This window comes from Chelonia mydas, chromosome 7 (genome assembly GCF_015237465.2).
Source record: "Chelonia mydas isolate rCheMyd1 chromosome 7, rCheMyd1.pri.v2, whole genome shotgun sequence".
NCBI lineage: Eukaryota > Metazoa > Chordata > Testudines > Cheloniidae > Chelonia > Chelonia mydas.
The window spans coordinates 88,445,937-88,459,200 of record NC_057853.1 but is presented as its reverse complement, the minus strand read 5'-3'; positions in this window follow the sequence as shown (position 1 = coordinate 88,459,200).

Below are 13,264 nucleotides of genomic sequence, written 5' to 3'. Positions count from 1 at the left end.
TACACAGAGTGTGGGAAACGCCTTCCTTCCTTAGGCCATGTCTATGCTTACAAGCTTACAGAGGCACAGGTGTACCGATCCAACTGTGCAGCTATAAGAGCACTCATGTCGTCATGTCATGCCAACGTTAGAGCAGCTCTCCTGTCGACATAATAAAACCTGTTCAATGGCAGCAGTAGCTATGTCAGCAGGAGAGCATCTCCCTCTGACATAGTGCTTTGCACACAAGTGCTTATGCCAGCAAAACTTATGTTGCTCAGGAATGTGTTTTTTTCACACCCTGTGTGACAAAAGTTTTGCTGACGTAAACTTTAATGGTCCACCATTGTCTTTCCCTGGGTATACAATGCTAGGTACTTGGAGTTAGTTTAATGTAAAAAGAAAAGGAGTACTTGTGGCACCTTAGAGACTAACCAACTTATTAACCTACCTTAGTCTCTAAGGTGCCACAAGTCCTCCTTTTCTTTCTGCGAATACAGACTAACACGGCTGTTACTCTGAAACCAGTTTAATGTAAGCAACTAGCCTGGGCGGTGCCCCACCCTGCCTGATTGCTTCCACATACTCCTGTGAGGTGGTGCTGTAGTTGCACACCTGAGTTACAATTACAGTTTTCTACCTGTATATGCATGCATAATTCATCTTCGAATGACAGTCAAGTTAAAAACATTACTAGCTTTTGTAAAAGGTCTTATCTGACACACATTTATACCCAATAACACTGTATACAACCAGTTGATTCACTTGCTTGTTTTGGGGGGTTCACACCCTTGTTCTTCTCTGCCTGGCCCCTGATTGTCCTGGTAGTCATATACAGTGCAATAGGATATGCAAGCACCAATAGAAATGGCTATTCTGCTTCTCGTAACAGTTTGTTCTTTGAGATGTGTTACATATGTGCATTACATGACCCATCCTCCTTCCTCAACACGTTGGAGTCTATCATTGGTATCCCAGCGTGAAGGAACTGAAGAATGATCAATGTGGCTCTGCTCTTTATACCCTTCATTCTTAGCATGAGGAAGTCAGGAAGTAAATGGGGCCACACCTATGGGTACCACGAGGAGATACTCTCTGGCATCAGTGCATGATATATACGTACACCTACAGTGTAATGGACATATGCAACTCATCTTGAACAGCAGTTACGAGACGGTGAGTTATCAATTCTTAAAAGTGCTCATATGGCCAGTTTCTGGACAGTCTCCATTATGCCTTGTTTTACATGGGGCCCCTAGTCTCTTGCAGCTATTTTAAATGAAGGGTGTGTACATTCCTAATGGGTTTCAATAAAATATAACCCCGATCATAACATTTGCAACTGCAGGGCTAAAAAGTTGATCTAAAAATTAACACTTGGGAAAGATTCCAGCTCTCAGGGGTAAGTGACTAGATTGTCTAGATTTTTCATGATCACACATAAAAGATCATTGGCATTTGTATGAATATATGAGCATTACATTAAATTGAATCTGCTCCATTCTGTATTATAGTATCTGACTTACTGCATGGATTTTGCTAAAGATGTTTTGATTCACACAGTGAGTTTTCATTAAATTAAAGAAACCAGTCTTGATTGATACTTTCTGTTGTAGCTGGCAGCAAATAACTGTTGGGTAACTGGAGTTACTCTTGTCCAGTGGATACCATGTGAAAATGAGATAGAGAGGATTTGGGAACATGGAAAATAAAATTTAAGATGTGAGACAAAACTGGACTACCCAGGAATAAAGGGGGCAATTAAGAAGGATAAAGCATTGCCAAGAAGCTACATGATTTCTTTGCATCAATATCTAGCACATAGAATGTTGGAAAGATATCTATTTAGTTGCATGTAATAAAAAGGGAAACTATCAGAAACTTAACGCTTCAAAAGAGGAGATACTGTAACAAATTGATAAATTAACCAGCAACAGGACACTAGGACCATATGGTGTAGAAGTTCTGAGAGATACGGCAAGTTAAAATTTAACCTGCAGGGACCATAAACCAATGTGCAGCGGCTGAACATTTGGAGTTTGATACAATAATTAGAGAATAACCACCATAATATATCACACAGTCCCCATAATCAAGGAGAATTTGTCCATGTATCTCTGAAATTGTTCAGATATGGTATATTTGCTTTGATTCTGCCATCCTCATTTTCTAAAGAAGTTACAAAGAGCTGCTCCCGATCATTTAGAAAAAAACATATGCACAGGAGGCTCAGTGTCAGTCTGGGGTCTTGTATTCTGAGGGTGAGGGAGATTGGAACTCTCCTAGCTCTTAAAGCTTTGAGCCCATCTCCTATGTTCCATTGGAATTGCCATGCCCTCAGTCTCCTTTAGACCTCCTCAGACCCTTTATTACCACAGTTAGTATAGTTGCTTCCCCACAGAAGCTTTGTCTGCTGCTGATCCATCTCTTTTCTTGGAGGCTTATTTACTTTTGACAGTTCTGCTGGATCCTTTAGTGGTCTCATCAATCATTCCAATTAGGCTGTTTTTTAAGTGGCTTCAGATATAGGTTGTCCCCCCAGTCTCTCTTGAAACCAGGTTGTTTGCTTGCTAAAAGCAGTTGCTCTGTCTCTGGATGACTTTTTCCGGGCAGGATTGTGTGGGTGCAATTAATATTTCTCTTTTTTCCTCTTTTTCTTAGTAATAAGCGCAGATGACAGTCACATAATTCCTGTGGTGTTTTAGAGAACCCCTGGCCTGCAGCTATTGAATAATGTAAATTATTTTCTCTAGTTTTGTTGAGGCATGTTCCCGTCAGTAGTGGGAGGCTCAAAAGGCTGGATGCTGTATTTCCTGCCTGCCAGGAGAGGACTTTGAGGTCAGAGTCAGAAAAATATTTGAGGCAAGAGGATCAGAGATCTAGACGTGCAGTGAGGTTGATGCCATAGGGAGATGTGCACCAGTGCACACTTGCTCTGGGCAGTGGAAGCCGTTTGGTGTAGTGTCTCCAATCTTATATTACCTAACAGACAATCCGATGTGTCTGTTTCAGTGCATCGCTGGAATCATAGACACTAGCAGAGGACAGATACTTCAGCTCCTTAGCATCTCTGCCGCCTCATGACAGCACCAAGCATGAAGTGTGGCAGCAAGACAAAAAGCCAGCCCTTAAAATGAAGGCAGGTTTCTGATGCAACAGATATTGATCTTATGGGATCAAGCAGCTTAGCGCATCATGTCTGGGAGGAGGGGTCTGGCATAAGTGCATTAATACACTGAATCTTTACTTTGTCAGACTGACTGTGTGTAAAGCCAGGTGCCTCTGAATCATTCCTGGCCTCTAAACCTTGACACAGGAGGGCGAAGTCCCAGGGCATTTGGCCTCAAAATCTCAGAGCCCTGTGTAGGCAAGTGGAAATCCTGTGTGCATGGTATCTAAACAGAAAAATTTAGAACAGTGGGGGCTGCTTGGGTGCTTGAAGGTTTTCAAATAACTTCATTTAGGCAAAAAATTGGAAGCTGAGCACTTTTGAGAATCTGGTCCTGGGCTGGGATATAAATGCTTTCAAAATACATAAATAGGGTTAAAGTATTTTTAAAATACGTAGAGAATGTGTAGTAATAGTAAATTGTAAATACAAATACAATACTACTCAATCTGAGAGGCCCTAGATAGAGTGAGAGGCAGTTGATGTTGCAGACGCAGGAGTTTGGACTGACTGGGAGCTCCAGGAAGGACGATTTTTTCTTTAAACAATTTAAACCACGTGGGGAGGAGTTGTAAGGCTACGTTCAGCAATGGACAAGTAAAACAGTAGTAACCAGTGGTTAGGAGTATAGCTGCTATAGGAGCAGGGTTTTAACAAGACCTACATTCCATACCAGTCTTTTTGAGGTCTGTGAGTGTTAGAAGTGCGTGAGTCATAGGCCAGGCCATCTGACTGAGTAAGTTGATGGGAGGGTCAAAGTCCTTGTGTGCTGTACTAATTTGATATAAATACAGAGATAGCTAGTGAATGTGCTTCTCGAGATGAAAGGCATTTGACAGAGTGGGTACTGAGGAGTTTGGAGAACAGTGGAAGTTCCAGTCAGTGAGTATCTTTTTAATTAATTCATTAATTAAAAATCTTTTAATATTTTGTTTTGGGATATAAACCGCAATCTTTAAAGACGAGCAAAATAAGTGGGTGATTATATAGGCAATAACTGCAGAAGAGCAGCTGAAAACTATTAAGTTCTGTATTAGTTATTTTGAAGCTGCCTGGGAATCATGGAAGTGTAGGGCTGGAAGGGACCCTGATAGATCATCTAATCCAGTCCCCTGCACTCATGGCAGGATTAAGTATTATCTAGACCATCCCTGACCATCTAACCTGTTCTTAAAAACTTCCAATGATAGAGATTCCACAACCCGCTTAGGCAATTTATTCCAGATTTTAACTATCTTTACAATAAGGAAGTTTTTTGTAATGTCTAATCTAACACTCCCTTGCTGAAATGTAAGACAGTTAATTCTTGTCCTGTCCTCAGTGGCTCAGAAAAACAATTTATCACCCTTTACAACAACCTTTTACTGTTGTCATGTTAGAATGAGCCTAAACATGATCAAAATTATGCTGACTGGAAAAGTTGAGAAATGTGAACAGCTGAATATTTGATTGAGAAAGTCTTCAAACTGCTGGTATGGTCTAGGGGCCAGCTTAGTATTTTCATACATTTGTAAAGCATCTATTGTGACTGGCTAGCAGCACTTTGTTTTGAATCTTATCAATGTATTTATTTCCAATTATCTTTTATTTTGCAATGTTTTCTGTAGTAGGCCAGTAAAATCTGCTTTTATTTCCCATAACTGGACTTGGACAGTGAAACTGTAAGTTGTGGCCAGTCTCTGTTAGGACACTTCAAGGAGAATGAATCTGAAGTCAGAGGATCTGGAATCAGATAGGGAGTAAGCTTCAGATCTACTCAGGAGCAAAAGGAAGGAGTAATTGCTTTCTTGAAACTGTACCTAAAAAGTCTGGAAAATAATGATAAGAATATGGAAATGGCCAACAACTTGGATGTACTAGGATTGTTATAGCGAGGCAGAGAGCAATTTCTCATAGTGTTTTGCAATAAAAGATTGGCCAGAAAGCGAGACATGAAAGATACATGTCAGATATAAATTCCTCTTAGCCATTAAGTCCTTTCAATCTAATGAGTTTTTAAAGGCACTAGACTATAGGAAAAGGATTAAATGAATATTCCGGTTACTCACTAGGAGCCCCATAGATGTATAAAAACAAATTAGAAAAGCAGCTAATTATAACTTAATAACTAAAAATAGTATAAACTTTAACATTAGTGATTGTCAGGAGGCCCAGCATTTTTGATCACTGCCAGTTTTCTTTTTCCCATGTGTCATATACATATCTGTGCAAGTTGTGTATATAAGTGTATGCTTTAGGGCCAGATACGAGCTTGCACTATTGCAGATGTACAAGATGGATGAGGCAGTAGAGTACATTAATCTATTTCCTTTGTTGTTCTCCTCAGAAAGTGGCAGCCATTATCCTGAATCATGCTGTCCCAGATTGAAAAGGGGCATGAGGTTGAGAATGTTGCCATTTCTCTTCCCCTCTACCTCATGGACCCGTTTTTCCTACTTGGATCAAGTTTTTAAATCATTTTCATTACCGTGGTATCTAATACCTTCCAAGAAAAAGTAAACAGTTCTCAGCCACTGCTTTGGGAACTTGCACACTTTCCCATTCAAACTCTTGGGCGGGGCATGTAATAGTGGAGCAGTTTGTTCCTGTTGATACAGAATGTAACAATGGTTGGTCTAGTGCTCTCCCAAGAGCATCCAGAGACATTCAGCTTGGGCACAGCCAACTAGAGAGTTTGCAGTGGCATAGCTGCACCAATGCATAGCTAAGTTGACAGCAGAGCTCTTAACTACTCCAGGTCTCGCAAGTTTCTCCCACCGACAGCACTATCTACACCGGTGCTCATGTTGGTCTAACTTATGTCACTCTGGGGTGTGTGTGTGTGTGATTTATTCACCCCCTGAGCAACATAAGTTAAGCCAATATAAGCTGTAGTGTAGACATAGCCTTTGTCCTTGTTCCCTGATTGTGGGAATCGATGTACATTCCGTCTGAAGAATTTGTTACTGGCTGCTGTCAGATGGTTTAATGGACTAGATGAACCACTGATTTGATATCATATGTCTTTCACTCTGGCCATGTCTACACTAGAGACCTTGCAGCGGCAGAGCTGTACTGATCTCCCGTGTAGCTGCTCTGTGCTGACGGGAGAGAGCTCTCCCGTCGATATAAGTAAACCACCTGTAATGAGTGGTGGTAGCTATGTCAGCAGGAGAAGCTCTCCCCCGACATAGTACTGTCCACACCGGTGCGTCTGTCAGTGGAACTTATGTAGCTCGGGGTGTATTTTTTCACACCCCTGAGCGACGTAGGTCATACCGACAAAAGGGCTAGTGTAGACATAGTCTTAGTTACTGTGTTACTTTACATTTGCCTCTAACAAGAGATCCGTTAATATTGAGTTCTCTAACTTACAGAGGGGACTGAACTGTTCCCCACCCATCCCTCGAATCAGGGGAGTGCAAAGACCCACTGGGTCCTCTGCCAAATGCAGCTCAGCCTCACCTGGTGATCAGTACCCCTGTGTGTGGATGAAAGGATGGTCTTTGTGATGGTCCCATAGTTGATGGTATTTGGTGAAGTCTAGTTATGGCAGAATTCAGAATACAGAAATGTTCTTTTAGGAAACTGCTTGTCTTGGCTCTGTATGTTAATACAATTTAGCCTATTATGTTCTTGTATCACCGATGGTAGTTTATACTCTCCCATGGTCAAATGGGTTTGGTCAAATTCAGGCTGCCACGTGTTGTGGGAATGACACATTTTCAGCAGTTCTGTCACACCTCTGCATGCCTGGTTGGATGTCACATATTCTATTCCAGATGTAGGTGGTTAATCACTAGCATCTGAGCACCTTCCTGTAGTGCAACGTGACTATACTTCTGTCACCTCTTTGTTCTCTCATCCTCTCCCTTGAGGGAGAAGCTTGTGGAGTGCAGTGTCTTGTTTTGGTAGGTTTGTTTGATTCTTTGGTTGTTTTGGGGGGCTTTTTTACATACATGTTTGTATTTATACTAGAGAAGGCAAGTTCAAAGAAATGGACCTTTCATTTGAAGTGGGAAGTGGTGAGATTTGGGATAGTCCTTAGTTCCTTGGGGACAGGGCCGGCTCTAGGCTTTTTGCCGCCCCAAGCAAAAAAAAATTTTGGCTGCCCCTGCCTTTTTTTCGTGCCCCCCTGCTCACCCCCGGCTCCGCCCCAACTCCGCTCCTTCCCAACCCCTTCCCCAAATCCCTGGCCCTCATTGCTTCCTGCGGCTCTCCCTCCCAGCCCCCAACCCTAGCTCACCTCCGCTCCACCTGCTCCCCTGAACATGCCGCCGCTCCGCTTCTCCCCCCTCCCTCTCAGGCGTGGGAGAGGCAGCAGTTCCAGGGGAGCAGGGGAAGCGGAGGTGGGGGGGGAACAGCTCCCCACCCCAGGTCACCTCCGCTCCACCACTGACCCCTCCCCCGAGCGTGCCACTTCTCCCTCCCTCCCTCCATCCCAGGCTTGCCACGTGAAACAGCTGTTTGGGGCGGGGCAAGCCTGGGAGGGAGGCAGGAGAAGCGGAGCAGCGGTGGCGCGCTCAGGGGAGCAGGCGGAGGTGGAGCGGAGGCGAACTGGGGCGGCGGGGGCACATTTCTAGGGGTGGCGTGGGCGGCGCCGGAATGCCACCCCAAGCACCTGCTTTTTTTGCTGGTGCCTAGAGCCGGCCCTGCTTGGGGAGTTCATTGCACTGTCTCATACCATCCCACATAGACAATCTCTACTCTTATTGTTGTTGACCACAGTCTTCATCCTGGAACTTTAAACAATCTTTTAGGTATCCTGGACTCAGACCATAGAGTGCTTTAAAGATAAAGACTGAGACCTTCAACTTTGTTCGAAATTCTGTGGGAAACCTGTGTCAAGAGCAGAGGACAGGTGTGATGTGCTCACAGAAGCCTGTGTTGCTGAGGAGATGTGATTCAGTTTTGTACTAGGTGCAGTTTCCTAAGCGTTGAAGGTTTCATGCCCAGGTATACTGCACTTCTGTAGTCCAGCTGAGACAACGGCATAAATGACTGAGGCCAGATCTGCATCCACCAGGAAGGGATAAAGTCTCCTAGCTAACCAGAGATAGTAGAAAACATTATTTGCTTCTGTTGCAATGTGAGAGCTCTGTGTCAGTGTGGAATCCAAGAGTACTCCTAAACTACTGACTGAATTGACCGATTATGGATGTGAACCTTCAATCACTGCACTGTGGCTGCAAATTCAGAATACTTTCTTCTGCCTAGCCGCATTGCCTCTTTTTGCTCAGGTTCAGCTTCAGCTGACTGTTCTTCATCCATGATCTGATCTTATCCAATTTTTATTTTTTAAAATCACAAGGTGAATACAAATCTATAGCGCTGTGATGTACTTTTCTGGTTCAGAATGATTCCTCTGCATCTGCTCCAGACGTTCTGCATGGCAGCAGTAGGTAAAGTAATCTCTAAGGGCAGAGACTGTTAAACACTTTGGAATCCTCCTGAAGGGAAGATGTTTTTTAAGACATGGCAATGCCTTCAAATTTGATGTGCATCCTTCATAAAAATCAAATTATATCACAAAATATTTCAGAAAGTCAGTTGAAACCTAGTGAGAAAAAGACGGCAAGGTTTGTAGATGGAAACTGGGTCAGTTGTTCAGGAAAGGTGGTGAAGTTTTTTGGGAAAAGTGGCAAGTGGACGGGACAACACACACAAAAGAACAACTTCCAGGTAGGCGTTGAGAGTTATGAGGAGACACAACTCCAATTACTGGGAAGGGATTGCTTAGAGTGCCGGCATCCCAACCGGGTGAAATTCTGTGGTGCATGGTTGCATTAGTGGGAAGGTCTCTCTCTGAGTGGAGGAATAGAAGCTATATATTGTTACATGGTTTAACATTTTCATTTCTTTGCTTTTGAGGTTTTATGTCAGCTGTATTATGTATGCAACAATCTGAACTGATACAGAAAGTAGTGTTGTCATTTCTGAATTTAGTTTCTTTAGTTTTAGACAGGATCTCCAACAAAGCAACAACTCATTTCACAAGGATCCTGCTTCTCATGGAAATACTGGGTTGGCAAAAGAGACTGTTACATCTCTCAGATAAAGATATATCAGCAACCAACCACGCACTAAACATGAGCTTCTCCATTATTAAAAACTCCTCTTCCACCCCCTGGTGGTGGCTGGGGAAGGATATGCTCCTAGATTTCCTAAGCAGTGCGTGAAAAAAGGTGTAGCCATGCTGTTATAGCAGACACAATAGATTAAAATAAAGGAAAAAAGTTATCCTCTGTCTTTACTCCAATACCTCAGCCAAATAATGGCACCCAGAAGCATTATAGTTTGCCAACGTGTCTGTTTTTGTGGCGTTTTCCATAAGCCATTCCTCCCCATTGAGAATGTCACAGATTTCCCCCGCAGGAGGTCCAGAGCAGTGGGACAGGTGTGGTTAGAGGCAGAAATCTATCTTTTGCACCCAGCACAAGAAGCAGGAAGATGACTGGGGAAACTAATGGGGACCCAGGTATTTGAAGGAATATGGGACAACTTGAGATGGAGGGAGCATGGGGCTTGTTTGGAAGGATGGAATGAGAGAACCTAAGGCAGCTAAGGGGCAAGGTAGGGAGTCTGGAGTTGAGTCTTGAAGAGGGGGGCCTGGACCAGCCAACCTTATTCTGTTCCTACTTCTGAATGTCTCACACTCCCCCCGCCCTCCTCCCCACTTCTGCCTCATCCCATTGGCCTCCTCCAATCTTACTCTATTCCCTCTTGAACCCTGCGCCCCTGAATTGGTGGCGGAATATGTCAAAAGTATGCAGAGGTGGTCCCCTCCTGCCACCAGAAACAACTGTGACCCTGGTAACAGATGCATCTACCAAAGGTTGGGGAGCTCCTCTGCACCAGAACTTTCATCACTGTGGTAACCTAGTAATAGACCACTTTGTGACCAGCCTGAACAAAAAATGCAAGAAATTCAGAGCAGGTTGCAGCCTGGGTTTTGTAACAGATGCTTTTCTGCTTCCTTGGTCAAGCCTTCTGATATGTGTTTCCTCCTATTCCTCTAATCCTGAGGTTGATCAGGAAGCTAAAAAGAGACTCAGCAATTATAATTCTCATAGTACCAGTCTGGCCCAGGCAGTATTGGTACACAGAACTACATCAGCTCAGTTTGAGATTCATAGGACCTCTGGTTAAGGACCTTCTGTCTCAGAATCAAGGCATTTTACTGCACTCCAACTTACAATCACTTCACCTCACGGCATGGACCATTTCAGAGAGAGCAGTGAGGAAAGCGTTTGCTCCCCAGATTCAAGCCATTTTGGTGTGCAGAAGAATTGCTCCCTTATGCAAGAAAATGGATAAGGTTGTCAACCTGGGCTAACTTTCACCACCTGTCACCTAGCAGCACAGAGAATCATAGAATCATAGAATGTCAGGGTTGGAAGGGACCCCAGAAGGTCATCTAGTCCAACCCTCTGCTCGAAGCAGGACCAATTCCCAGTTAAATCATCCCAGCCAGGGCTTTGTCAAGCCTGACCTTAAAAACCTCTAAGGAAGGAGATTCTACCACCTCCCTAGGTAACGCATTCCAGTGTTTCACCACCCTCTTAGTGAAAAAGTTTTTCCTAATATCCAATCTAAACCTCCCCCACTGCAACTTGAGACCATTACTCCTCGTTCTGTCATCTGCTACCATTGAGAACAGTCTAGAGCCATCCTCTTTGGAACCCCCTTTCAGGTAGTTGAAAGCAGCTATCAAATCCCCCCTCATTCTTCTCTTCTGCAGACTAAACAATCCCAGCTCCCTCAGCCTCTCCTCATAAGTCATGTGCTCTAGACCCCTAATCATTTTTGTTGCCCTTCGCTGGACTCTCTCCAATTTATCCACATCCTTCCTGTAGTGTGGGGCCCAAAACTGGACACAGTACTCCAGATGAGGCCTCACCAGTGTCGAATAGAGGGGAACGATCACGTCCCTCGATCTGCTCGCTATGCCCCCACTTATACATCCCAAAATGCCATTGGCCTTCTTGGCAACAAGGGCACACTTCTGACTCATATCCAGCTTCTCGTCCACTGTCACCCCTAGGTCCTTTTCCGCAGAACTGCTGCCTAGCCATTCGGTCCCTAGTCTGTAGCGGTGCATTGGGTTCTTCCGTCCTAAGTGCAGGACCCTGCACTTATCCTTATTGAACCTCATCAGATTTCTTTTGGCCCAATCCTCCAATTTGTCCAGGTCCCTCTGTATCCTATCCCTGCCCTCCAGCGTATCTACCACTCCTCCTAGTTTAGTATCATCCGCAAATTTGCTGAGAGTGCAATCCACACCATCCTCCAGATCATTTATGAAGATATTGAACAAAACTGGCCCCAGGACCGACCCCTCGGGCACTCCACTTGACACCGGCTGCCAACTAGACATGGAGCCATTGATCACTACCCGTTGAGCCCGACAATCTAGCCAACTTTCTACCCACCTTATAGTGCATTCATCCAGCCCATACTTCTTTAGCTTGCTGACAAGAATACTGTGGGAGACCGTGTCAAAAGCTTTGCTAAAGTCAAGAAACAATACATCCACTGCTTTCCCTTCATCCACAGAACCAGTAATCTCATCATAAAAGGCGATTAGATTAGTCAGGCATGACCTTCCCTTGGTGAATCCATGCTGACTGTTCCTGATCACTTTCCTCTCATGTAAGTGAGAAATTAGACATGTATTAGACATGTATTAGACTGCCTGCTGCTGATGAAATCCTCCGGCATCTCCATCAGTTCTGTGAGGATCAATTTAGCATCCATCTCCGTGATACATCCGTCACTTTTCTGTCTTTCGTATCTAGGCTTTCTTAAAGAGCTTCACTCACATCTATCCTCCTGTCTCTGATCTAGGACCTTCATAGAACTTGAATTTAGTTTTGTCCCGTCTGATGGAGTCTCCCTTCGAACCATTAGCACCAGCTTCCTTGTCATTGCTGTCGATGACAAGAGCATTTTGGTAGCAGTTACTTCTGTGAGAAGGGTGTTGAAGCTACTAACTGACCTCCCTTTCACAGAGTTTCACAAAGACAAGGTCTCCCTGAGACTGCACCCTAAATTGATGCTGAAGGTTGTACCTGTCTGTATGCTGCTTCAGTCAGATCATTCATCTTCTAGTATTCTTTCTGAAACTACATTCTTGCAAAGCTGAAGAGAAGCATCATAGTTTGGATATTTGGAGGGCCCTATCCTTTCACGTGGAATGTGCAAAGTCTTTCAGGTCATCTCCTAGCCTTTTTGTAGCCTTTGCTGAAAGGATTAAAGGGCAGCTGATTACAGCCCAGAATATGCCACACTGGATTTCTGACTGTATCAAGCTCTGCTGTAATCTATCAAAGGTGGTTCCTTCTCTGAGAATATGAGCCTATTCCACTAGGGCTCATTCCGCTTCATCAGCCTTCTTGAGCAATGTAACAGTTGGGACATTTGCAAAGTGGCAACGTGGTTTCTGTACATACCCTTTCCAGACACTAGACTATCACTCAAGCATCCCAGGAGGATTCCAGTTTTGGCAAATAGGTCCTGCAGTCTGTCTTCAAGTAATCTGAAGTTCCACCACCTTTAAGAGACACCTACAGTGGACCGTGTATGTGTATAGCACACCATGAAGACCAGCAGTTACTGTATGGGTAAATATCCGTTTTTTCTGTTCAGTGATGTACACACTTTCATTCTTTTCATGCAGTCCTAATTGATTCTGAGAAGTATGAGATTTGAGCCATCATTCTTATTGCTTGAAGAGTTGCTAATGTTAATTATCTGAAATATATTTATTTCATCTGCGAAATCCATGAGCTGCCCTAAGCAATTCAAGACTAAAAGCATTAGAATCTTGAGCACTTCCTGGTGGCTGATTTCAGGAGTGTGCTTGACGTGTGATCACTTTGCTTTTTATTTCTTTTAATATCCAGGAAGATATTCCTTATTTTATTTCTTTTAATATCACTTAACCTAATTCTCATTTTTGACCATTTTAGTCAATGTGTTCTTCGATAAGCAATAAACCATTGCACATTTTTATACAAAAAATCATTTAAATATCTTTCCACACACTAAAAGAAAAGGAGTACTTGTGGCACCTTAGAGACTAACCAATTTATTTGAGTAGCTCACGAAAGCTTATGCTCAAATAAATTTGTTAGT